Source organism: Oncorhynchus clarkii, chromosome 5 (genome assembly GCF_045791955.1).
Source record: "Oncorhynchus clarkii lewisi isolate Uvic-CL-2024 chromosome 5, UVic_Ocla_1.0, whole genome shotgun sequence".
Taxonomy (NCBI): domain Eukaryota; kingdom Metazoa; phylum Chordata; class Actinopteri; order Salmoniformes; family Salmonidae; genus Oncorhynchus; species Oncorhynchus clarkii.
The window spans coordinates 44935784-44963723 of NC_092151.1; the positions used below are offsets into that span (position 1 = coordinate 44935784).

At 43.9% G+C, this 27940-nt stretch overlaps 1 protein-coding gene across 7 annotated transcripts in view; it reads right to left on the reverse strand.

The window, feature by feature from the left end:
- LOC139408906 (spermatid perinuclear RNA-binding protein-like) overlaps positions 1-27940 on the reverse strand; it is a 148460-nt gene that overhangs the window by 91250 nt on the left and 29270 nt on the right. The gene's annotated exons all lie outside the window — the stretch shown is intronic.

Sequence of the window (27940 nt, forward strand, 5' to 3'; positions counted from 1 at the left end):
GCGCACAGATCTTGTTGGCCTGGGTTACACCCTGGGTGTTTTGCCGACATGACATAGGCCAGATACGATCTAGCAAACGACTAGCCAGGGACAACAGTTGAGTGTGTCAGTATAGGTTGACTGGCACGAGCTGATAAGATAAAGTTAATTTAGGCACTTCCCTTGCTCTGCTCTGTGAGCCTGTGGCTGAGCGTGTGACACAGCAGCGGCAGTTGGGTCCCCTGGAAGAAGGGTCTCTATCTGTGCTGCTCCGCTATAGGCTAATCATCTTAGAGCACGGTGCTCCACAACGCGCCCACACACACAAACACACTTGACTTCTCTCAACAGCCATCGCAGTAAACACCAGACACGGATACAGACACTAGTACTAATCGCTCACAGTGCGCGTTCTATACTTTCAGAGACCATTGAATCGCGTTAAATGTTCAGCTGGTTGTACAGTCTTGGCCAAAAGTTTTGAGAATGACACAAATATTAATTTTCACAAAGTTTGCTGCCTCAGTGTCTTTAGATATTTCTGACAGATGTTACTATGGAATACTGAAGTATAATTACAAGCATTTCATAAGGGTCAAAGGCGTTTATTGACAATTACATGAAGTTAATGTAAAGAGTCAATGTTTGCAGTGTTGACCCTTCTTTTTCAAGACATCTGCAATCCGCCCTGGCATGCTGTCAATTAACTTCTGGGCCACAATCTGACTGATGGCAGCTCATTCTTGCATAATCAATGCTTGGAGTTTGTCAGAATATGTGGGTTTTTGTTTGTGCACCCGACTCTTGAGGATTGACCACAAGTTCTCAATGGGATTAAAGTCTGGGGAGTTTCCTGGCCATGGACCCAAAATATCAATGTTTTGTTCCCCAGGGCCACTTAGTTATCACTTTTGCCTTATGGTAAGGTGCTCCATCATGCTGGAAAAGGCATTGTTCATCACCAAACTGTTCCTGGATAGTTGGGAGAAGTTTCTCTCGGAGGATGTGTTGGTACCATTATTTATTCATGGCTGTGTTCTTAGGCAAAATTATGAGTGAGCTCACTCCCTTTTCTGAGAAGCAACCCCACACATGAATGGTCTCAGGATGCTTTATTGATGGCATGACACAGGACTGATGGTAGCGCTCACCTTGTCTTCTCCAGACAAGCTTTTTTCCGGATGCCCTAAACAATCGGAAAGGGGATTCATCAGAGAAAATTACTTTACCCCAGTCCTCAGCAGTCCAATCCCTGTACCTTTTGCAGAATATCAGTCTGTCCCTGATGTTTTTCCTGGAGAGAAGTGGCTTCTTTGCTGCCCTTCTTGACACCAGGCCATCCTCCAAAAGTCTTTGCCTCACTGTGCGTGCAGATGCACTCACACCTGCCTGCTGCCATTCCTGAGCAAGCTCTGTACTGGTGGTGCCCCGATCCCACAGCTGAATCAACTTTAGGAGACGGTTCTGGCGCTTGCTGGACTTTCTTGGGCGCCCTGAAGCCTTCCTCACAACAATTGAACCGCGCTCCTTGAAGTTCTTGATGATCCGATAAATGGTTGATTTTGGTGCAATCTTACTGGCAGCAATATCCTTGCCTGCAATATCCTTGCCTGTGAAGCCCTTTTTGTGCAAAGCAATGATGACGGCACGTGTTTCCTTGCAGAGGAAGAACAATGATTCCAAGCACCACCCTCCTTTTGAAGCTTTCAGTCTGTTTTTCGAACTCAATCAGCATGACAGAGTGATCTCCAGCCGTGTCCTCGTCAACACTCACACCTGTGTTAACGAGAGAATCACTGACATGATGTCAGCTGGTCCTTTTGTGGCAGGGCTGAAATGCAGTGGAAATGTTTTTGGGGGATTCAGTTCATTTGCATGGCAAAGAGGGACTTTGCAATTAATTGCAATTCATCTGATCACTCTACATAACATTCTGGAGTATATGCAAATAGCCATCATACAAACTGAGGCAGCAGACTTTGTGAAAATTCATATTTGTGTCATTCTCAAAACTTTTGGCCAAGACTGTATAGCATGAGTTTTTACTGATAAGCCTAGACTAGCAGGCCAGTTAGTCGCCCAGTGATCTAAAACAACTCAATTAACCCCATTAAACACACACCAGAGAGGATAGTTAACGCAGCCCCTCAGAACAGAACACACACACACATAGAACAAGTGGGCTCCCTCTGCAGAGGATAATGGAGTGGGACTGCAGACAGACAGCGTGGTTCGGTTCTACGTCATCACATCAACAGCAAGCCAATGGAGCCAATGAGACGAGACTGATTTGGTTGTGTAGGCCTCACTCCCCAGTCAACATCTCACAAGGCCGAGCAGCGTACAGACAGAATAGTGTAGGACCCCTAGAAGGGCTTTGATTTGTTCAGAAAGGAGCGGAGCAGAGAGGAGACATTAACATGGGAACAGATGTGCGAGGCTGTATTTAACCTAAGTGTTTCTGGATGAGAGCACTGACACAGTAAAAGCCTTGTTGGGTAGAGGAGATGGTTTAAAAAGACAGACGCCTGCTGTGACCGACTGGCTTGCCTTCCCCGAAAACAAAAAACTCTCTGCTCCCCCCCCTCCTCTCCTAGCTCCTGCTCCTCTTTCTCCTCTTCTCTTACGCTTTCCTCTCCCCCTCTCCTGTCATTTCTCCATTCTCTCTCCACTCCTCCATCCTCTCTTCTTCTCTCCTCTACCGTGGTCTCCCTTCTTGTCTTCTTCTCTAACCCATGGACTCCCACAGAGCAGAGACGTGCTGGTGCCAATAACACCTCCTTTTCCTCCATCTCCCACTCTCCTTTACTTCTTTCTCTGACTCGAGTCAGGTTTCAAGGATGGACTTTTTCTGGCATTGACAAACTACATCACTGTCTACATCACTACTTTAACCGAAATAAAATACAAAGAAAAAGGAGCTATTGAGATGTGGATCGTGGAGGTTATTTTTAACGAGATCATTTGGCAAGTGGCTAGTTTGCAACAACTACCAGGGCAAAGGTTTTTTTTTGCCTGCAAACATTGGTTTTGAATCGCAACGTCCTGGCATGTCTGCCTCGTGATTTGTTGGGAGAGTTGTCTGTCTGAAGAGGACCTACCCCCGGGAACAATTTATTTTCCAATATCGAAGTTGCCAAAAGAGGTCCATCACCGAAACCAGACCCTGGTCACTGTTGAATAGGGTCGGCTTTTTCGAGACTACTCCAAGAGAGGATCCCATCATTACAGAAGAATAAAGAGGTGGTGGCTGTGAGGCTCCCAAGCAGCACTGCTCTGATTAATGACTGAAATATTAAAAAGAGAGACAGAGAAAGGAACTGAGAGAGAGAGGATAGAGAAGGAGCGACAGACAGAAAGTGAGAGCGAGAGATGAGAGAGAGAGAGAGAGAGAGAGAGAGAGAGAGAGAGAGAGAGAGAGAGAGAAGGAGAGGGGGGGGGGGGGGTCTGTCAGTCAATGAGAAGCTGGCTCTGTACACAGCGCCTCGGGCTGCAATCCTACCGCTGCAAACAATTACAGGCTCACCTGCGACTGAGAGGAACATGGAAGCCAATCTCCCACCCAGCTGGAGGGGGATAAGCGCTCGCTAACAGGGTACTGCCACTTAGAACGTAAACACACACGCACGCACGTGCACGCACACACACGCATGCACGCACGCACGCACACACACGCATGCACGTGCACACACACGCACGCACGCACGCACACACACACGCACGCACAGACATAAACACTCTCCTCTTAACACCACCAACAGAACACTCAGGAGTCAGAATGGAATAGCAGTTAGGCCTAACTACCATTGCTGCTCATTATTTTGTCCCTCTAAAGACTATAGTTTAATTACAAACAAAAGCAGGGACTCACTGAGTTTGACTGTACATTTTTTTATTTGACTGGAAACAAAGGTTGAGAAATGAGTGATCCACTTTTACTGATATAATTAGCATGTAATGTAGTGAGGAAGGATCAGTCATACAAAATAACTTATGAGAATTGCTCAGAGAAAGAGATTTTGTTTATCAAGTAATAAAAAACATTTAAAAAAAGATAAGGGTCAGAATTATTGGCACCCCTGTTTTCAATACTCCAGCAGCCTCCCCTTCCGAGGATAACGACACTGAGCCTTTTTCTTTAACGTTTGATAAGATTGGGGTTGTTGTCTTGCTGGATTGATCCACTTGCGGCCAGGCAGAGGCAACCAGGTTTTTGACTAAAATGTCCCGGTACTTGGTAAAGTTCAAGATGCCGTTGACTTTAACAAGGCCCCCAGGACCAGTGGAAGCAAAATATCCCCATAACATTAACTATTCACCATCATATGTCAGCTCATCTTGCGAGACCACAGCCCGACCTCCCAGCTCACCGCAGCCAGAAATCACACTGAAACAGTGCAGAACCACACCAGGTATGTACTCCGCACACTAATATTCCATTAAAACCAAGACTAAAACCCTCCATTTACCATGTACATTTGTAGCCCGCTTTTTCTTTATATCTGAAAGGTACTGCCAGTATCAAAGCCTAGACTTTTATTTCTGCCAAGCGAGGTATTCATGATTGCGGTATTATGTTTAAGTCCCGCCAAAAGCCTCAGTATGAAACGTTGCCTTTTATCTTACCGGCTTTTAAATAATGAACGCTCTATTGTCCGACATCAAACTTGTCCCTGTCAATCACAAAGCTTCACAGAAAGGCTTTTTAATGCATTTATTCTCACAATGTAAATGTACGTAGTTCTGTCCTTCAGCTGTTCTTGCCTATTGTTCATTTGGCATTTGGCCTGGGGGGAACGCGTGCCATTTAATCATTTATTCTTGACTTTGACAAGTAGGCTAAATATTTAACGGCTCTTATATTTAGCTAATAAACGACGTGTTAATCATATGCAATCGTCTCTTAACTTAAACTACGAATCTTTCTTTAGCCAAAGCAATTGGTGGGGAGTTTGAAAGGGGAGAAAGCGTGCGATGCTCTGATCCCATTGGCTGGTGATGATACATTTAACGCAGTATTAGGCCTAATATTTAGACCACGAATGATGGGTTAATACGAATGAGCTTCTTCCGCTATATATAATCTCTCTTTTCCAGATGTGCCTGTGCGCAATTAGGCAAGCCTTGAAGTCACGAAAGCTATAGGTTACAATATCTTGTTGGACATTTATCTTGAGCATGTTTTGCTACCGATTAGTCCTCTTTAGATAACCGTCTGCTGATACTATAAAAATATCAGTTGGCGAGGACGTTTGCTAGGAAGATACCAACGTGCATGATGCACTATACAAAAGTATGTGGACACCCCTTCAAATTAGTGAATTCGGCTATTTCAGCCACACTCATTGCTGACAGGTGTATACAATTTAGCACACAGCCGTGCAATCTCCGTAGACAAACATTGGCAGTAGAATGGCCTTACCGAAAGAGCTCAACGTGGCAACGTCATAGGATGCCACCTTTCCAACAATTCCGTTCATAATATTACGTCCCTCCTAGAGATGTCCCGGTCAACTGTAAGTGGGGGCGGCAGGTAGCCTAGTGGTTAGAGCGTTGGGCCAGCAACCAAAAGGTTGCTGAATTGAATCCATGAGCTGACAATGTAAGCTCTGTCGTTCTGCCCCTGAACAAGGCAGTTAACCCACTGTTCTCCGGTAGACCGTCATAGTCAAATTAAGTTAAATAAAAAAGTGCTGTTATTGTGAAGTGGAAATGTCAAGGAGCAGTGGAAACGCGTTCTCTGGAGTGATGAATCACACTTCACCATCTGGCATTCGACAGACAAATCTGGGTTTGACGGATGCCAGGAGAATGCTACCTGCCCCAATGCATAATGCCAACTGTAAAGTTTGGTGGAGAAAGAATAATGGTCTGGGTGTGTTCACTGCTCCACAGTCCAATGGCGACGAGCTTTACACCACTCCAGCCGACGCTTGGCATTGCGCATGGTGATCTTAGACTTGTGTGCGGCTGCTCGGCCACGCAAACCCATTTCATGAAGCTCTCGACTAGCAGTTCTTGTGCTGACATGGCTTCCAGAAGCAATTTGGAACTCGGTAGTGAGTGTTGCAACCGAGGACAGACGATATTAATGCTCTATGCGCTTCAGCACTCGGCGGTCCCATTCTGTGAGCTTGCGTGGTCTACCACCGTGACAAAAGCACCGTGACAGCTCCAGCAGGGCAGAAATTTGACGAACGTACTTATTGGAAAGGTGGCATCCTATGACGTTGCCATGTTGAAAGTTACCGAGCTCTTCAGTAAGGCCATTCTACTGCCAATGTTTATCTATGGAGACTACATGTCTGTGTGCTCGATTTTATACACCTGTCAGCAATGAGTGTGGCTGAAATAGCCGAATTCACTAATTTGAAGGGGTGTCCACATACTTTTGTATATATAGTGTATTTCAACGCTATTTCTGACCATAGTGTTTACTTGTTCAATGCTGCTAAGATACCAGCTCACCTGAATGTCTGCTCGTGTGCCGGTCAAATCAATACTAACCTCTGTGTATAAATTCATGTTATTGCTACTTTATTTCTGGCATCTTGTGTTTACTACTAGGCCTCACCATCTGTCAAAACAGATGCTGTTGCTACGTAACACACACACAACCTCGGCACACACACACACGCACGTGCACACGCACACGCACAGAGGGAGAGAGAGACAACTAATGATACTCGGAGACACTCTCCAGGAGGTCTTGTAGTTCCAACAGAACAAAAGATCCAAACAAGACAGGCGATTCCACGCCAGCGGGAGCGGAAAATATTCATGGTGTCGCAGGCAATTCTCACTAGGGATGTGACAAATGGGGGGAAAAATCTTTGCGTTTAAATTGTACTTAAAAAAAAAAAAAAAAAAAATTGGGTTTTCTATTAAAACGATAAGAAAAATGCACAAAATTGTGAATTCGCAATGCAGCTGCGCTGCTGTCAGCAATGGTTTGGGTCCCTTTCAGCTGGTCAAGCATTGCACATACTGTACTGTATGCTACCACTGTGCCTCAATACCACCTCGCAAAGTTAGTGTTGTAGAGCACTCTGTACTTCAACATACAGGGGAAGAAATCATCAACGACCCCTCTCATCCAGCCAATTGCCTCCTTCTGCCCATACCCTCTAGGTATGGCGCTACATGCCATTAACGTTAAGGATCCCAATTTCGTTTCCACTTTTAAAGTTTAAATGTTCACACCCCTAATTCTCACATATGAACTTCATTTGGGAGGAAGGATGTTTAACAAGAAATATGGAATCAAGACATACGCCATATTTTATACGCCATATTTTATACGCCATATTTTATAACACACTATAAGGAGGACAATGACACCGAGGTGTTGTCTGTATCATGTACGGTTCACGGATCATTAAGTCTTACCGGAGGCATGTGTAGGTCTAAAAAGGGCCTAAAATTGGGCACTCATCATGATTTTCCAAAAAATGGTTTGTGATACAAATGTTTAAAAAAATTTCAAAACATTCTTCCTCCCAAATAAGTTTCTATCTGAGAATTGCCCAAATATTTTCCTCTCCCTCTGCGGTGGGATCGCTCACAGAGGCCATCTCATGAAGAGTTATTATAAGTGTGTGTGTGTGTGTGTGTGTGTGTGTGTGTGTAACCCCGTTTAAATTCTCTCCATATACTGCTGTGCTCTTGAAGAGTAGAGATGCATTCTCTATGTAAACATCTGCGAGTTGATTCTACTGCTGCTCCGTCTGTGTTTCTGCTTCTCTCTCTGCAGGGATCCAGGAAGTCCATGACGGACGGAGAGAAAGAGAGATATGCAAGCTATTCTTTCCAGGAAGACAAAAGGAAGCTTGTAAAAAAAAATTATAATAATCATTTAAAGCTTCTTTATTGTTAAAAACCAGCAGCGCGTTTTAGGCCTTTCAGCTGAAAGAGAATAGCAGAAATAATACGATCATGTCCTGTAAAATGTTCCTTTCACAATTCTTAAAAGGCCTAGCATGTGGCAATGTTTAGCGATATAGGGTTTTATAGGCCTAGGGACATGAGAAAATGTGTGTGTAATGAACAGTCTCCTGAACCATGCTGGTGTAGGTGCAGAGAGATGACAAGACCTCTTCTGATCACTGGAGGAAGAGGAACTAGAGCAAGTTCTCTTTCTCTTCAACACCCCCCCCCCCCCCCCCTCCAGACCCACTAACAGCACAGCTGAAACATCTTCTCTCATCAACAGTTCTCTATAGACCAGCGGCAGACAGAGTACAGCCTTTTTTTTTTATCACATCTTCAGGGCCAAGCTGACTTCAGTTGAAACAGGAAGAGCACTCTCCATCCTCTTCCTTTTCCTATATCAGCAGGAAATAAGTAGAGTGGGACCCTAAAACACTTATGCCCCAGAACAGCTCAGGCTAATATGCCTTCTCTACGACAAAACAACCAAAAATCCAGCGAATAGTTTTGAAAGTCATGACCTGTCAGGTTTTTTTTTTAACATTGATGTTCCGATGCGCTCATTGGGAGCCAAGTGGGTTCCGGAACGCAGTGGTAGAAATGCGGTTGCACAGATTTCGTACGGTAGCAGTCTTGATGAAGAGTGGTGGGTCCTATATAGAACTCAGGAAGGACGCCAGGTAGGGAAGGATCATGATGCTGTGTAGAACGGAGCCATCGGCCAGCCAGTCCCACTGAGCCGCCACACACTACAGGGGGTTTGTATGGAAACCAGCCTGACCTCTCTGTGCCTCATACCACTCTGCATTACCAAGCATTTGAGCTGTATGGTTTGTGTCACTTTGCAATCATTGTTTTTTTGCTTGACACATTTTAACGTCACAACTTCTCCTGTCGTGGAATTGCCCTTTAGTTTCTGACATTGACGTTGCATCCATTGACATTGCCCCCACCACCCCTCCCCCTTCTTGATAAAGCGAAAGCCAGAAAGCAATTTTATGATACACAAACACAGGTCAGGTAGACAGTATTAACGATTTGGCAGTGTGTGGAAAGTGCTGATGTTGCCTTTGGAGGCCAGGGAAAGGCCTAACGTCGATGAGAGCATAACACTATTGCCAATAACCAAGATGAAGGAGAGGAGGAGGAGGAGGTGGAAGGAGAGGAGGGTCATTCCTGTTGACTGCAGGTCAAGTCCTGGAGGACGAGTGTGGCGGTCACTGGATAACAAGAATGTGTGTGTGTGTGTGTGTGTGTGTGTGTGTGTGTGTGTGTGTGTGTGTGTGTGTGTGTGTGTGTGTATAGCAGACAGAGCCTCACTAATGAAACAGTATCACTTTAGCTGCGTGATTGAGTGATTGAGTGAGTGAGATTTTGACCAAGTGTCTAATTCACAACACTGAGTGACCTACACACACACAATATTAACAGATCCAGACAGAGGGCAGTGGTTGGCTCGGTGCTCCAGACTCCATTCAGGACCTGTAAGAGCTTAATCAGAGGGAGAGGGAGGGCGAGGGAGAGCGAGGGAGAGAGAGGACGAGGGAGAGAGAGGACGAGGGAGAGAGAGGATGAGGGAGAGAGAGAGAGGGCGATGAAGAGGGAGAGAGAGGGCGATGAAGAGGGAGAGAGAGAGGGCGATGAAGAGGGAGAGAGAGTGTGAGGAAGGGAGAGAGAGGGCGAGGGAGAGAGAGATGAAGAAGGAGGGAGAGGGAGAGGAAAAGAGAAGATGGTCCAACACAAACCTAATTAAACACACGGCTGCTGACAGTAATGGCTGCAGTGTTATTTGTGCCTTCTTGCTCCACAAGGACATTTCAGACAGGAAACACACAAGCGCTCCCACACACACACACACACAGGCCGAGAGAGAGACAGGAAGCAACAACACAGAAAGAATGTGATTAGTCTGACGAGTCCACAAAAGGGCTGGGAATTGCCAGGGACTTCATAATACGATATTATCACGATACTTAGGTGCCAATACGATTCCCGCGATTCTATATTGTTATTATTGTTATTTTACTGCTTCTCTTTAATTACTTGTTACTTTTATTTCTAATTTTTATCTGTATTTATTTATTTTACTGCATTGTTGGTTAGGGGCTCGTAAGTAAGCATTTCACTGTAAGGTCTACTACACCTGTTGTGACTAATACGCATGTGACTAATTTGATTTGATATATGTATTGAGATTCAATACTGTGATTTTATTGCGATTCGATGTTCCAAAGATATTGTTCACCATATTTCCTGCCGCAGAGGGACAAGTCATGAGAAACTGAGTTCTGATCAGTCATGGAAATAAAAGTGCTGAAAACGAATTGGCTCCCTATTTAAAAGCACGACGGAGAACAAGCTATGAAGGAAAAATACTGGTGTTTCTGGTGCAGGTACAGCAAACTAGTACTTTTTGTACTAGCTGTACAAAAAAACATATACCTTTCATGTCAAAACCATACAATATATCGTCAAAAATGAAATCCCGATATGTACAGTAACTGCATTGCTACACCAATAATCATTTCCATTCTGTGAAATGATTAGGAACATAACATCTCTGAGCTGGATGGACATTTCCATGTAAAAAGTCCCGTGCGCACTAACACGTGAAGCTCATAGGTGCACATCACATCTGGTGTCAGAGGAAAGCTCAGAATCTATAATTCAGAAATGAAGCCACGTACACATTTTCAACCATTTTCCATCCTAAAAATGTGGAATAATTAAAAGCTTTGATTTATGGTCAAACAGATGGAAAAGGGGTCTTAGAAAACATCTTTAAAAAAAGATATTACACAATAATGTTGAAGTAAAGACCCCTGCCAACTAATAAACATTTATATTTCGTTTTGCAGAAATTATTTGCCTTCTGTAAGTTTAACAAATATTAGTTAGTGTCTTGTCATTCTGTTACCAAAAACACACATACTGTATCTTGGAGATATTTTCCAATCTCACCCTCATGAGGAGGCAGGATAAGGAACGATTCAGAAGTAACGTAAAGGTAGACCTACAAATGAGTCATGCTGTTTTTACTGATAACTATTTGGTTTATGGTTTATTAGGTGATTAACCACTCTAGGGTAGGGGGCAGCATTCGTAATTTTGGATGAAAAGCATGCCCAAATTAAACGGCCTGCTACTCGGGCCCAGAAGATATGATATGCATATAGATGGTAGATTTGGATAGAAAACACTCTAAAGTTCCAAAACTGTTAAAATAGTGTCTGTGAGTATAACAGAACTGATTTAGCAGGCGAAAACCTGAGAAAAATCCATTCGGGAAGTAGTTTTTGTTTTTGTAGTTTTCTATTCAATGCCATTACAGTATCCATTGACTTAGGACTCCATTTGCAGTTCCTATGCCTTCCACTAGATGTCAACAGTCTTTAGAAATCGTTTCAGGCTTGTATTCTTATAAATGAGGGACTAAGACCAGTCTGAACGAGTGGACCCTAACGTGACGCAGAGTTTTTTCAGGCGCATGTGCATTTCTTGTTTACCTTTTATATTGACTACGTTATTGTCCGGTTGAAATATTATAGATAATTTAGGCTAAAAAACAACCTGAGAATTGAATATAAACATCGTTTGACATGTTTCTATGAACTTTACGGATACAATTTGTATTTTTTGTCTGATTGTTTTGACTGAGTTTGAGCCTGTGGATAACTGAAGAAAACGTGCTAACAAAACTGAGGTTTTTGGATATAAAGACACTTCATCCAACAAAAGGAACATTTATTGAGTAAATGAATGTCTTCTGATTGCCACCATATGAAGATCATCAAAGTTAAGGGATTAATTTTATCTCTATTTCTGAGTTTTGTAACGCTTCTGCTTGGCTGGTTACTGTTTGTAATAATTTGTCAATTGGGCTATGTTCTGGGCTAGGTATGTTCTGGGCTAGGTATGCTTTCGCCGATAATCATTTTATAAATATGACACTGTGGTTGGTTTAACAAGAAGTTAATCTTTAAACCTATGTAAAATCTGTTTTGTTTTCTGAATTTTTATAATGAGCGTTTCTGTAATTGAATTTGGCTCTCTGCAACCTCACTGGATGTTGGCCAGATGGGACGCTAGCATCCCACATACCCTAGAGAGGTTAAAACACCTGTTACTGTCCTCCCTTCTACTTGCATACTGTTATGTTCAGCTCATAACTGTTTTCTTTCTCTTTCTGTTTCTGTCGCGTGGTGGTCAGAGCAAGAGTGCAAAAACGGTCTGAACAACTCCACCTCTTTCCCTCCCTCTCTGCCGCTCTCTCTCTCTCTCTCTTCTATCTCTCTCCAGTTAATGTCACCTCTCCCGGCTCATACTGACGCCTACATGAGCCCGGTCAGTCCAAATCTGAACCAATCATGGATGTCTGTTTGGACAGGACAGTACAGTCACAGATAGAACAATGAGACAGATATTTCACCAGATGTATAAATGTGAAGCACCTGGTTGGCGTTTCCACTCGCTACCAAATATGGTGATGGAGAGGAAGCCCAGGTGACAAAAAAGATGGAGCGAAATAGATTTTGGCCAACATTCTGCAAATTTTCCCATTGATGAAACATTTGATCTCCATACCATTTTCTGTTTCAAATCAAAGTTTATTTGTCACGTGCGCCGAATACAACAGGTGAAATGCTTACTTACAGGCTCTAACCAATAGTGCAAAAAAGGTATTAGGTGAACAATAAGTAAGTAAAGAAATAAAACAAAACTAGAATCTGTCATAAACAAACAGAGTGGACTGCATTTTGTAGACTTTACCCTTTTTATAGAATTGCAAGAAAATTAGCTTTAAAACTTCAACATTTTCTTTGCACCCCATGGCAAAATGTGTAGAATTGCAGGAAATAAGCTTTAAATCTGCAAAATTCTCTCCACCAACAAGAGGGGTGTGAACAGTTTCAGTCATGAACAATGCTTGTTCCCGTAGAGTAGAGTAAAGTATAATAACTGCACTGTACACAACTCTAATGTCCTGTACTGTACTCAACTATGCTGTACTGTGATGTCCAAACTATACCAACTATTACTGGTACAGAGTTGGTCCGGTTCGGACCAAACAAATTTGGTCTTCTTTAGGGGTGGAGCTCATTAGAATAATAGACAATGAGTAGAATAATAACCAAGTATGCAAAGAAGGATTTCTACCTTTGTGGACCAATTCAGGATACATCACCATGAAGAGAATGACTTCCTGACGGTAAGGGTAGGCAACAACACATCTGCCACGCTGATCCTCAACACCGGGGCCCCTCAGGGGTGCGTGCTCAGCCCCCTCCTGTACTCCCTGTTCACCCACGACTGCGTGGACAAGCACGACTCCAACACCATTTAAGTTTGCTGACGTCACAACAGTGGTAGGCCTGATCACCGACAACGATGAGACAGCCTATAGGGAGGAGGTCAGAGACGCCAGGACAACAACCTCTCCCTCAATGTCAGCAAGACAAAGGAGCTGATTGTGGACTATAGGAAAAGGAGGGCCGAACAGGCTCCCATTAACATCGACAGGGCTGTAGTGGAGTGGGTCGAGAGTTTCAAGTTCCTTGTTGTCCACATTATCAACAAACTATCATGGTCCAAACACACCAAGAGTCGTGAAGAGGGCACGACAACACCTTTTCCCCCTCAGGAGACTGAAAAGATTTGGCATGGGTCCCCAAATCCTCACAAATTTCTACAGCTGCACCATCAAGAGCATCCTGACCGGTTGGATCACCACCTGGTATGGCAACTGCTTGTCATCCGACCGTAAGGCGCTACAGAGGGTAGTACGTATGGCCCAATACATCACTGGGGCCAAGCTTACTGCAATCCATGACCTATATACTAGGCAGTGTCAGAGGAAGGCCCAACAAATATTGTCAAAGACTCCAGTCACCAAAGTCATAGACTGTTCTCTCTGCTACCGCACGGCAAGCCATACCGGAGCGCCAAGTCTAGGTCCAAAGGCTCCTTAACATGTACATGTCCTTACCTACATGTACAAATGACCTCAACTAACCTGTACCCCCCTCCCCGCACATTGACTCGGTACCGGTACCCCCTGCATATATTCTTGTTATTGTTATATAATTTTATTGTGTTCATTTTTATTACATTTTTTACTTTAGTTTATTTAGTAAATATTTGTTAAACTCTATTTCTTGAACTACATTGTTGGTTAAGGGCAGCATTTCACGATAAGGAGAATACACCTGTTGTATTCTGCGCATGTGACAAATACAATTTGATTTGATTTGACATTCATAATTATGGAGTCGATATTTAAGAGTTTTTGGAAAACGTGGTCGCAACGTCATTCTGTCACCAAAATATGCATCTTCTGCACTGTTCTTGTAAAAAAAAAAAAAAAATCTGTGTAAATTGTTCAAAGTTGTCCTTGTGCATAGAGCTGTATGGTTTGTTTAACTTTGCAGTCAATGTTTTTTGTCTCAGAATCATGCCGTTACTGGGGAATAGCGCAGACGTTTCAACTACTGTACTGAGCTCCTCTACGGTACAACACCCCTACCCATCCCCCCGTCTCTCTTCGTCATTGTTTTATCGTATAATCCAGAGCAGACCAGACGAGAGGACTAGTGTTATTAATAAAAAAAATGCATATTAATTTGATGGTGGGTTGGGCTGGGGAGGCATGTCCTGTAACAGACCCAAATACCTATTAGGGAATGAGGTCACAGCTGGAGACAGGACAGGAGGGCTCACACACGAACACACACACTAAGAGAGAAACACACACGCAACGGCACAGAGACGGACAACTCACGCACAACCAAACACAGGTCCATCCCGGCGAGATCAAGCCAGCGGCAGAAAATTGCTTTTAACAACCGAACCAGATTAGCACAGGGCTTCTGGGAAAACAAAACAAAACAAAACAGAGAGCTTTTTTATTACCGATGCTTTGTTTTTTGTTTTGTTTTTTCTCTCATTTTAGGTGGATGTTCACCACGAGTCCCGAAAAGGCAAAAGTATATCGCTTATAGCCTAGCTATATAATATTTAAGTAAATCATTATTTACTATCCCCCTAATGGAAAAAAATAACAACAAATCGTCAGTCGGCATAATCTCCTAGAGTGCTTCCCTTTTAGAAGTGTCTCACTGGGCGACATCTGCACATCGAGGACAGGAAGGAGGGAAAGAGAGTGGTCCGGTAGCTGGTGGCTTTTTACCCCACACTGTCCCGTACCTTTTGCCACTGAGAGAGGTAGGACCGGAGGTTTACACTGTGCATCAATATCAAGCACATCAATATCAAACACACAAACTAACCTTGACTCAGCTACCGTACGGTATACTAGGGCGTCATGCAACCCGCAAAATCTGAGAGAGCACAAAGCACCTTCGAATGGCCGAGGGGCGGGAAGTTGGAGAATTTAGCATCTGTCAAAGACCCCAAAAAATGTTATTCCTGCAATCTAGGGCCATAATCATTATGCTTTTTTTTTTTTTTAAAGATGTAAAAAATGTCTGCATATCTAAGCATACCTCTTGAGGAGAGAAGCCTGAGCAAGACAGCTGACTGTGTAACTAAACATCAGCGTTAAAGAGGGAGAGCCTTTTAGCCTGGATTAGACTGTTTAATAAAGTGTTAATGGAGAAGAGAAGTGGGCTAATGCCCAGGCAGGGCTGAGGGAGGCTGAGGCATTAGGCAGTGTATTAGCAGAAGTCAGGACAATACTATGCCAGACTCTCTCTCTCTCTCTGGCTGTCTGTCTGTCTGGGTAAGAGGGAGGGAGTGTGTGCGTGTGTGTGTGAGAGAGTTCAGAGTCAGTCGACTGACACAAGTTGTGTTTTGCATCCAGGCAGTGGGTAAATCAATCCTGGGGGGGGGGGGGTCCTGGCGTAACCGGGGGGGGGTAGACACACTTGGCATTGGAACGTCAAATAGGGGGTTACAGGGGAGATTGGAATGCATGCCAGGCCTCCTCAGCCTCTCCTCATACTGGTACTATAGTGGCTGGATGGGCAGATTGGCATAGGCTGCTCCTCCCGTTGTAGAATAGAGCCTGGTGCAGGCACTGCAGGCCAACCTTGTGCTCTGTTTTTCAGCAGAAGTTTCTCAGGACCTTGCAGTGCCATCTGTTCCTGCTGGAATCAGGGCAGCATGCCATCTAACGCCAGAGCTGCGGTCTCCACCCACTACACCTAGACTGTGGAGGATCATAATCCAGTCAAAACAGTGTCTGTGTGAAATAGCGACCGATAAGGTGGGAGTGTATATTTGGACTAGGGATGAGAGGACTCAACCTGCAGCCGCCGCGGTTATATCCGCTGGGCGGGCGGGTTTAGGGTCATGAAATGACGTGTGGACGAAGGGCGGGTGGATGGCCGCCAGGTTGACTAAAAAGAAAACAACACATGAAAAAATCTTGTGCAATTTATATCTATAGTCTAAATGGATGTTTTTCTTTTATTATTTTGGGGCTATCTGACTTTAGATCCGCCAAATAGCCTACGCTTTTGGGAACGGGCAGAAAAAGGTTCACGCCGATCCACTGAGAAAAGCTGCGAAATGGAGAGAAAAGTCATGTTTGGGAAAGATTTTGTTAAGAGGTAAAAGAGGATGATAGCAGTGCCTACGTTATGTGTGATGATTGTGAGTCGCTATACAAATTCAAGATCTGGACACTGACTGTAGGTCAGGATCTGGACACTGACTGTAGGTCTATAACCTCTGACTTGCCTAGTTAAATAAAGCTAAATGAATATATTTTACAAAGTCTTATATTAACTCCGGCAGAGTTAAGCCTTTCTTGCAGTAAAATGTACATTTTAACTCGAGTGGAGAAAGATGATATCCTTCTTTCCGAGGGAATGTGAATGTGCAGTTAGGGACCGTCTGTAGAGGTGCTGTCTTTATCAGCATCATAAAAGCTATATCAAACACATAAAACGTCAATCGTATCAGAAACATGTTGGGTCGTTTTCACAATTTTCTATTTCCTTACAACCTGTCAAAGTGATGTCATTTGGAAAATCTTTCCCATTTTTGGGGGAATTATTGCATTTTCTCCCCGGTCCCTAAACGTCTTCGCGCCACAAAAGAAGCAGCGATGACCGAGAACATTTTTACCAATGTCACCTAAAATGACAAATTCATTCTATCTATCATTTATGACATTATCCTTGTGAGCAGGGGTTAATTTAGTCTTCTAGGGCAACATATAACGACAGAAGAGAAGATGCTTGTATTTATTTAAAAGACAAGTTGACTAACAAATAGTCTACCAAAATCATAAGCAGAAACATATCCAAATTAGGCCCAAACGAATCCTGCACCCCCTTTCAAAAAAGCATTCCGCCGTCTCTGACTGTAGCCTACAGCGCATTTTCCATATTTGCAGGTTAGGGTTGGGTGCGGGCCTCAGATGTTCACTTCATCACATTTAGTCGGGCGGTGGCTGATGGGTTATTAGCAATTCCAGGTGAACAAACTGCTGACCTGCGCACCATTAATTTATTCACTTGGAAAAGCGATAGAAAAAGGCAATTCAGAGTTAGGGAATGGATGCGGAAGTGTGTGTGTGTGTGTGTCACAACGCCAGCTGCTGCAGTACCTCCCTCTCGCTCCCTCTTTCTCCTTCTCTCTGTGCCAAGTCGGAGCGGATCAGTGTATCCATTCATTCCAGGTCAATTTGGGCACCCTGCTCGACAACAGCAATTCATTAACCAAATCCTGAGGTCTGACACTGTCAGAGACACCTCCAGAATCACCGAGAAACACACTCTCTCTCTCAGAAATAACAGGGAAAACATAGCTATGGCAGGGGGAAACACATCTCGAAACTGACTAGTGAGTCCAATAAATAATTGTGAATCAATGGATTATTAAATGAAAATCTTCTTTATTCCTAATACACTCATAATTTAAAAAATATAAACCTCTCTCTGTTTTAAACAGTGTACATGGCCCTGTAGCTAAACCACTTGAGTATCAGGTGAGTTTGAATAGCTGACTGGCTACTGCTATGACACAGTGGTAGCATTAATATTTCATAGCCAGTCAGTCCAAGGCCAGGCCTCTCTCCATCCATTCTCTCTCTCTCTCTCTCTCTCTCTCTCTCTCTCTCTCTCTCTCTCTCTCTCTCTCTCTCTCTCTCTCTCTCTCTCTCTCTCTCTCTCTCTCTCTCTCTCTCTCTCTCTCTCTCTCTCTCTCTCTCTCTCTCTCTCTCTCTCTCTCTCTCTCTCTCTCTCTCTCTCTCTCTCTCTCTCTCTCTCTCTCTCTCTCTCTCTCCCCCTCTCAGTATTTCATTCAGTCTAAAACAGGCCGCAGAACCACAACCAGGCACCCGCATACGTGAAGAATGTATATACAGCATCCTAAACCTTTCCGTGTCGACCCGAGGGGGAGTGATACAAAGTTTATTGCAGCAACACCTCTGACAGCAGCTCATCTTTTGACTATTATTCACTCCCAGGAGAGAAAAAAAAGTACTTATTTTAGTCAAACCAATACTGCACAGCCACCAAATAGTGAGGTTTCTTTGCGGTGCAAGTCCTGCAGAGCACTACTGATTGAACAACAGGCTACACCGTGTGGCCCTCTCCCTCTACTCCCCCAGAGCTGCTTTCACACACATACAGAGACAGACTCTGGCTCACCTCCAGTCTGATTGAAATCTTAATATCTCATCTGAATGACTAAGAGCAGGGCCACGAGGGAGCTCTAGCAGAAAGAGGGCAAATCAGCCAGCCTCAGCATTGTCCTGAATTTTTTACCAGGCTATCGTTTGGGGAGCGTGACACACACACACACACACACACAGTTATGATGGAAGCCTGGAAGTTTTTATTCTAGGCATGGTTACAGTATTTCAACATGTCCAGGTGATGTGGCCACACTGATAACTCCAGCTTGGTTCCCAAGTTTCTAAACCATACAAAACCAGCTTGACTCTAGCGTCGCCATTATATTTGAAATCGAGGAAGTGTGATCATAATCATTAGGATGTTTGAGCGATACCGCAGCACGTCCTAAATGCCCCCCTCCAGTATTTCGCTAAACATTGCAATTGCACTTGAGATGCATTTTAAGGCTACGGATGCGAAAGTGAACTCCAAACGTTTAGGTCAGTTGTATGCTGCTGCTTTGCCACCTATTAACCATCAAGCATTGCATTAAATAGGCTCAATATTTTTTACTGGTGCATTTGGCAATATTCAATTCATACGCACGAAACATATGAACAAAAGCATTCACTGTGAAAGTTGATAGGCTATATGTAGTCCATTCATATATAGCTATGCGCAGCACTTGGCCCAAGTTATCGAATCAGTTATTGTTTTCTTGCGCAAACCGACCTGCAACACGTTGTCAAACTCAGGCACTGAAAACACGGGGATGTCGATTCACACGGGACCTTGGAGTTCGCCAAAAAAACTGTAGGTTATTCTGTCTGGAAGTGTTACTCTCCTGCCATGTAAAAAATAACTGACATCGGCAGGTTCAGACAGGACAGAAGTTACAGCTGTGGTGTGTTGTGCTCGTGCACATCATTTCATTACCCAACCTCCCCCAGCACAACAGGGCCTGACCTATAGCATATCATAATCACATCAATAAATTGGTTCTAACAAACTCTGAACATCGTAACACGTGACAGCTAAATGGATGCAGAGGACGTTACAAATAAACTTGAAATGGGGGCAATGTTTACTGGTTGCTCAGGAGGTAAAGGGTAAGTCAGATGTGTGCAATGTGAGCAAAAATACACACATGCACCCAAAAGATGTGTGCAAAAATGCGACTAGTTGTGGAAAATACTGGAGATCAAGAAAAATAAGGAAGTACCAGAGAGTCTGTTGTAACATTTTTTTCTTGTTAAGCCTTCATTACAGCAAAGAATGAAAGGAGTTAAATTTGTTTGCGAATGCAATTTCCGAAATGGAACGGTTTACTTATTGTGTAAGCTAATCATTCAACGCTCGCTTTTGTTCTATTTTAAAACTAAAATGCTTGATTGCATCTCAAATCACGAATGACTCGTATGCTGTGTGATGACATGAACGAATGAATGATTGATTGATACAGTAGCCTATATATGTATTGAAATATAGGCCTTAGTAAGTTACGATATTAAGACTAAACAGGACACGCTCTTAGGCCTACAGCTCAATGGTGGTTATAACAAGGCTGAAATACTAAGCCTACTAATGATAATGACATTACATTTGATCATAATAGTTATAGTAATAATAACAATTAGAAGGAGCGTTATTATTATTATTATTATAAATATTATTTTCCCGACAATTTGGAACAGTGTAAACAACACAAAATAAATTAAAAATAATACCCGAGAGGCTGTTCTAACAAAACAAACAAAAAAGTGTCAAGCCTTTATTACAGCAAAGCAAAGATTAAAAACAGACGGATTTGGGAAATTGTTTACTTGACATTTCATTGCATGAGGCTTGGTGCTCACAGAATCAGTAGGCTATTAAACAAACACTCAAACAAGCAACAGAAGCAGGATCGGTCTTATTTCTGTTGATATACGGATGATTTAAAAAGCCAGTTACATTTAACAGTTCGGCTATTGATTATAGACCTAATTAAGTTGGGGTTTCCTCTCTCTTCACTTATCTTAAACAATAAGGCAAGGGCTGTTTTCTCATCTCTTCAATTCTGCTGTTGCCTCCGCCGCATTGTTCTCAACACCAATATGCTGGTTAACTTTGCTATTATGCACATTGCAACATGGTCTAGGAAAAGGCGCCAATTCAACAGCGCACTGATGTGTTTCAGAACCGTATACAATTCCAATAGCACGTCTTAGACTGATGGACTGTGCCATCCACACGGCCTCCACTCAGACAGGCACGAATCAGACTGATGTCTTGTACACCATGATATATATATATATATAGATTTCGATTTTTTTAGATACTGCTCGATTTTTTTAGCTACTGCTCGATTAAAGACATCTGGGTCGACCAACAGCCTATCGACAAAACAATCGACCAGTCGACTACATGGGGTCAGCCCTACCTCTATGTCACTCTCCATAGGACTCAATCAGTGTGCATGGTAGAGGGACACAGTAAGAGAAAGAAAAGTAAAACAGGGTTGAGACAGAGACAGGAGAGAAAGATAGAGACCGATAGCAAAAGAGCGAGAGAGATTGCGAAAGTGTGCCTCCGCCTCGACTTTTTCCTTGAGAATGGTCGTTGTCATGGCTACCTCTTTCCAGCAGCACCCAGTGTTCCCAGTTGAGCGTTGAAGAAAAAGCACAGGGCAGGAAGGAAGGAACAGAAAGAGAACAGGGGGGGGTTGAGAGGAGAAGAGAGAAAGAGACAGATGGAGATCGAGGAGACAGAGATAGAAATAGCGAGAGAAAGAGATGAAGACAAAGATAGATGTGAGAAAAGAGAAAAAGAGGAAGTGAAAGAGAGGTGTGGGGTCTGTTGCTCGGGGTGTGTGTGTGTGTGTGTGTGTGTGTGTGTGTGTGTGTGTGTGTGTGTGTGTGTGTGTGTGTGTGTGTGTGTGTGTGTGTGTGCAGGCAGCAGCCATGCTAAGTATACTGTAAGCTAAGTGCAGTAGCTAAGTGTTACAGACAGTGTTCATAGATTGCAGGGGGTAATTACTAGGAATGCTACACTGACTTTGTTGGGGAAACAAACTCTCATCCTTTTAACACTTGAATCATCGAACACACTCCTCCTACCGGCCTCTGCCCAGTACCCTACCCTGAACCGTAGGGACTGCTGCCCTATGTACATAGTCATTGAACACTGGTCACTTTAATGTTTACATACTGTCTTACCCACTTCATGTGTATATACTGTATTCTAGTCAAGGCTCATCCTATATAACTACTGCTGTACACACCTTTTCTATTCATATACTGTCCGTACTGTCTCTACACACCATTTTATATTTATTTTACATGTATATTTATTCATAATTTGTATATTTCTGAGGGGGACTCATTCTGATATTTCTTCATTTGGTTATTTGTATTTTGGGGGATTTGTGCGTATTGTTTTGTATCGTCAGGTATTACTGCACTGTTAGAGCTAGAAACAGAAGCATTTCGCTACACCCGCGATAACATCTGTTCTATATATATATGTACACGGGACCAATAACATTTGATTTGTACCGCCACCATCCACTGACTGAAGCACCAACATCACACAGCGCTGGGTCTGGTCTGATGCATTCCATACCTCTCAGTACAGGGCAGGTCTAGTCACTTAGACTGTCTGAGGAAGACACAAGCCAGAACATTTGTGTGTGTGTGTGTGTGTGTATAGATAGATAGATAGATCGATAGATCGATAGATAGATAGATAGATAGATAGATAGATAGATAGATGGATACAGTGCCTTGCGAAAGTATTCGGCCCCCTTGAACTTTGCGACCTTTTGCCACATTTCAGGCTCCAAACATAAAGATATAAAACTGTATTTTTTTGTGAAGAATCAACAACAAGTGGGACACAATCATGAAGTGGAACGACATTTATTGGATATTTCAAACTTTTTTAACAAATCAAAAACTGAAAAATTGGGCGTGCAAAATTATTCAGCCCCTTTACTTTCAGTGCAGCAAACTCTCTCCAGAAGTTCAGTGAGGATCTCTGAATGATCCAATGTTGACCTAAATGACTAATGATGATAAATACAATCCACCTGTGTGTAATCAAGTCTCCGTATAAATGCACCTGCACTGTGATAGTCTCAGAGGTCCGTTAAAAGCGCAGAGAGCATCATGAAGAACAAGGAACACACCAGGCAGGTCCGAGATACTGTTGTGAAGAAGTTTAAAGCCAGATTTGGATACAAAAAGATTTCCCAAGCTTTAAACATCCCAAGGAGCACTGTGCAAGCGATAATATTGAAATGGAAGGAGTATCAGACCACTGCAAATCTACCAAGACCTGGCCGTCCCTCTAAACTTTCAGCTCATACAAGGAGAAGACTGATCAGAGATGCAGCCAAGAGGCCCATGATCACTCTGGATGAACTGCAGAGATCTACAGCTGAGGTGGGAGACTCTGTCCATAGGACAACAATCAGTCGTATATTGCACAAATCTGGCCTTTATGGAAGAGTGGCAAGAAGAAAGCCATTTCTTAAAGATATCCATAAAAAGTGTTGTTTAAAGTTTGCCACAAGCCACCTAGGAGACACACCAAACATGTGGAAGAAGGTGCTCTGGTCAGATGAAACCAAAATTGAACTTTTTGGCAACAATGCAAAACGTTATGTTTGGCGTAAAAGCAACACAGCTCATCACCCTGAACACACCATCCCCACTGTCAAACATGGTGGTGGCAGCATCATGGTTTGGGCCTGTTTCTCTTCAGCAGGGACAGGGAAGATGGTTAAAATTGATGGGAAGATGGATGGAGCCAAATACAGGACCATTCTGGAAGAAAACCTGATGGAGTCTGCAAAAGACCTGAGACTGGGACGGAGATTTGTCTTCCAACAAGACAATGATCCAAAACATAAAGCAAAATCTACAATGGAATGGTTCAAAAATAAACATATCCAGGTGTTAGAATGGCCAAGTCAAAGTCCAGACCTGAATCCAATCGAGAATCTGTGGAAAGAACTGAAAACTGCTGTTCACAAATGCTCTCCATCCAACCTCACTGAGCTCGAGCTGTTTTGCAAGGAGGAATGGGAAAAAATTTCAGTCTCACGATGTGCAAAACTGATAGAGACATACCCCAAGCGACTTACAGCTGTAATCGCAGCAAAAGGTGGCGCTACAAAGTATTAACTTAAGGGGGCTGAATAATTTTGCACGCCCAATTTTTCAGTTTTTGATTTGTTAAAAAAGTTTGAAATATCCAATAAATGTCGTTCCACTTCATGATTGTGTCCCACTTGTTGTTGATTCTTCACAAAAAAATACAGTTTTATATCTTTATGTTTGAAGCCTGAAATGTGGCAAAAGGTCGCAAAGTTCAAGGGGGCCGAATACTTTCGCAAGGCACTGTAGATAGATAGATAGATAGATAGATAGATAGATAGATAGATAGATAGATAGATAGATAGATAGATAGATAGATAGATAGATAGATAGATAGATAGATAGAGAGAGAGAGAGTGTGTGTGTGTGTGTGTGTGTTAGTGTTAGTGTTAGTTATTTGGACATGTTGCTTCCCATAAGGAAGATATCCTTCCTCTTCATTCCCAGGCGCAAACCAAAGTGTTGGTGTTATTGTCATATAAGGACATGTCCTCTCCTCTACAAACACTGCGACTTTCCAATTATCTGCTGCCTGCAACTGTATTGACTAGACAAACTATCTGTGGGGACCGGAGAAGTTCGCGAATGGGAAACTGACTGGGCGACAAAACAACGCATTAAGCAGAGATACTGCTGTAATGAAAATGAAATCATGTACTCTGCTGGGCTGGTCTTACAGGTGGAAACAGAGGCACTGCAAGTGCAGGAAGAGAAAACTCAACATGTCAAATATAGCCATATTACAGAAAAACATGGTATTGTGTTTGGCTCAATAAACCCGACTTACACCGTGCACATTGTCTATATCCAGCTAACGAGCTGGGTCCAGAGAGCTGCTGTGGGTAAGTCTGTACTACTGCAATAGGCCAGCTGGGAGGTGACATACGTGACATCAGAGGTTCAGCAGGATCACAAAGGACCAACGTACAGAACACATATGGCTGAGCTGTAAAAAAATAAATAAGAGCAGCCAACCAATGTACGCAGGGACATCCGATCCAGCGCGGGGGGACAGACGAACGACAGAAACTGAAGGGGTGCGGTCTTACAGGTAGATAATAAGCCTAGGATTCATTCTTCAACTCACTTATGAATATTTTAGATTGAGTGGGTGGAAAACTGTGACAAAGCAAGTGTGACGATCCGGGTCTGAGATAAGGCTTGTGATGGTGTGATTGTGCTTTTAATGAAATAAATGAACATCCATCCACACACACACACACACACACACACACACACACACACACAGGACATGTTAGATATTTGGCACTGTGGCTGTGAAAGTGACAATTTTGTATTTATTTCACTTTTGCAAACAAGCACCTTCTGCTTCTCTTCGCCTAGTCAAACAAACGGCCATATAGGGATATTACGGAGATGTAAGAGAGAGCTGAGCTCTGCTGTTGGTTTCAAACCCTGAATATCTGAAAACAATCAACGTGAACATCATCCGGCCAAACTCAAACAGCACAGCGGGGCCTCAAACAGCAGAGCCTCAAACAGCAGGGCCTCAAACAGCAGGGCCTCTCTCTGTCTCCTCTCCTGAGAGTAAAGCGAGGTGAGACCGTGGCTCGGCTCCCACCTGCCAACAACCTGCCATGTCGCTGCTACCTGGAGAGTGACAGACTGACGGAGAGACACGGAAACAACCCAGCCCTAACGCTTTGCATGATGCAAAAGTCATTGCTTTCTCAAGGACACTGCGGCGAAAGAGAGGGAGAGAGAAAGAGATGGGGGAGGGGGGGGGGGGGGGAGAGCGAGAGAGAGAGAGACAGAGAGAGCGTGTGGGTGTCAGCTGGCAGAAAAACATGCGGTAGAGTGGGAATACACTCACGTGGATCTAGTGTTATACTAGTCCCACTACTGTGACGCTACAACTACGACCAACTAGGGAGAGAGAGACGATAGAGAGAGACAGAGAGAGAGAGACAGTGAGAGAAAGAGACAGCGAGAGAGAGAGAGACGATAGACAGAGAGAGAGAGAGAGAGAGAGAGAGACAGCGAGAGAGAGAGAACAGACAGGCAGAGAAAGAGACAGCGAAAGAGAGAGAGACGATAGACAGAGAGAGACAGAGAGAGAGAGAGTTTGCGAGAGAGAGACAACAGACAGGCAGAGAAAGAGACAGCAAGAGAGAGAGAGACGATAGACAGAGAGAGAGAGAGAGAGAGACAGTGAGAGAGAGAGACAACAGACAGGCAGAGAAAGAGAAAGCGAGAGAGAGAGAGACGATAGACAGAGAGAGAGAGAGACAGCGAGAGAGAGAGAGAGAGAGAGAGACAGGCAGAGAAAGAGACAGCGAGAGAGAGAGAGACGATAGACAGAGAGAGAGAGAGACAGCGAGAGAGAGAGACAACAGACAGGCAGAGAAAGAGACAGCGAGAGAGAGTAAGAGAGAGAGAGAGAGAGAGAGAGACGACAGACAGACAGACCGACAAACGTCTCAGGGAAGCGAAGGGAAACATGAAAGCAGAGTTGAAACCTGAAACAGCATCAAGCTGCCAGCAAAGAAACTTAATGACAAGAGAACTAATGGGGGAGAAAAGACTGGAGAAGGATGTGGTGGTAAATGAGGGTGGGCAAACTTTCAGCTATTCCCAAAACACCATGGGAAATCAATTAGTCAGACACATCTCTCATACATACACACACACACACCACACCACCACACACACACCAGCAAAACCGAACCAGCGTTGGACCATTGTGTATCCATCCTCTTTCTCAGATTTCATGGCGATCGGGAGAGAGAGAGAGAGAGAGAAGACCACATTTATCAAACCTGCAGAAGATCTGAGGTATCGCGCGATTGACATTTCTATTTGCTGAGTTTACCGTGAATGTGGTCTCCGGCGACCATGGGGAACATTGCCTTCAAAATGTGCATAGTGGACAAAAAACGACAGGATTGAATCTGGCCTTAAGTCCGTGGCTGACACAGTAGCGAGATAAAAGCGACCCGGGGCCACAGAGCACACCAAGGTAGCCAAACATCAGGTCAGACAGTCAAGACACAGATCGACCAATCCAGCAGGCCAGCACACCGCAGTCGCCATGGCCCCATCTCTACACACACACCACACTGTTGTTGACGTTGTCCTGCCGGTTTATAAAGCTCTGTGTCCTGAGCTATAAATCACACACAGTGTTGAGATGAGAACCCTGGCTGCCACATCTGCAACACATCAGGGCATATAGAGAGACAAAGACAGCTGGCTAGACAAACGCCTGGTCTATTGTCTCTCTGCGTCGGCTCTGTCCGGGCTGTGGGAGACCTGGGTTCAAACAGTAGGCCCTATTTATTTCCTTTCAAATACTCTGGCTGTGCTCGATTGCGCTTGCTTGGATCTGGCACAATGAAAACAATGGAATAGTCCCAAAAGCACAAGCCCTGCCCATCTGGCACTCCGTCTCCAGGTAGGCTCAAAGTATTTGAATGAAAGCAGGACTATTCTCTGTGCTTCAGCTCCGCCTCCGGGTGGAAGAAGGCCTTAAAGGGATAGTACATGCAAAAATCTAGATTTGGGTCAAATGACCTTTACCTTGAGTTGTGTCTGAAGCCCCGCAACATAATTCACAATAATCCATGATTTACTTATGGCTCTAGCCTGGAGTTAGCATATTAGCATCGTCAGATTTGATGAGCGGAAACGGACGCATTTCGGTTGAATGAATTCTAACGGACTAGGTATCCCCTTACCCAATCATTTCCCCAAAAACCGCACTGCACGCTGCAACCTCCTCAAAAACACTAGGGGAAACACTGACAATGCCTTTTGAGAGGGTGATGGGCCAATGCCCAGGGTCAGGTCACAGGTTGACACATCGAGTTCGTTGAGTCGTCGTGCAGACAGATCCCAAAGAAATCCCCCCGCCCTGTCTAGTTATCCCCCCGCCCTGTCTACAGCATAACACTTAGTTACACACTCTTACCGCACCTGATGTTGTCGAGAGGTTTTCCAACGTTTATTTGGCTCCCGTACAACCACCACAAACATCCAGCAGACACACTCACAGGACGCTAAGGCTGGTTCTCTGACTGACGGACACCGCGCTCGGTAAACACTAATGACAGAGAACACACCAAATCCCTGACAAACACTGACATGTCACCGACCCGGTGCATCCTCATTGGGGAAACACAGACAGTTGTTTTTAGAACAACAGAGTATTTACTAGTTATGAAAGCGTTCACCTGCGTCTTCTGTTATGGCTAAAGTGGACATCTAATTTAATCAAATAGGCTATAGGCCTAATCTCATTTATTCCAGCTAACCTAATATGATAAATTAAGGAACACACACACA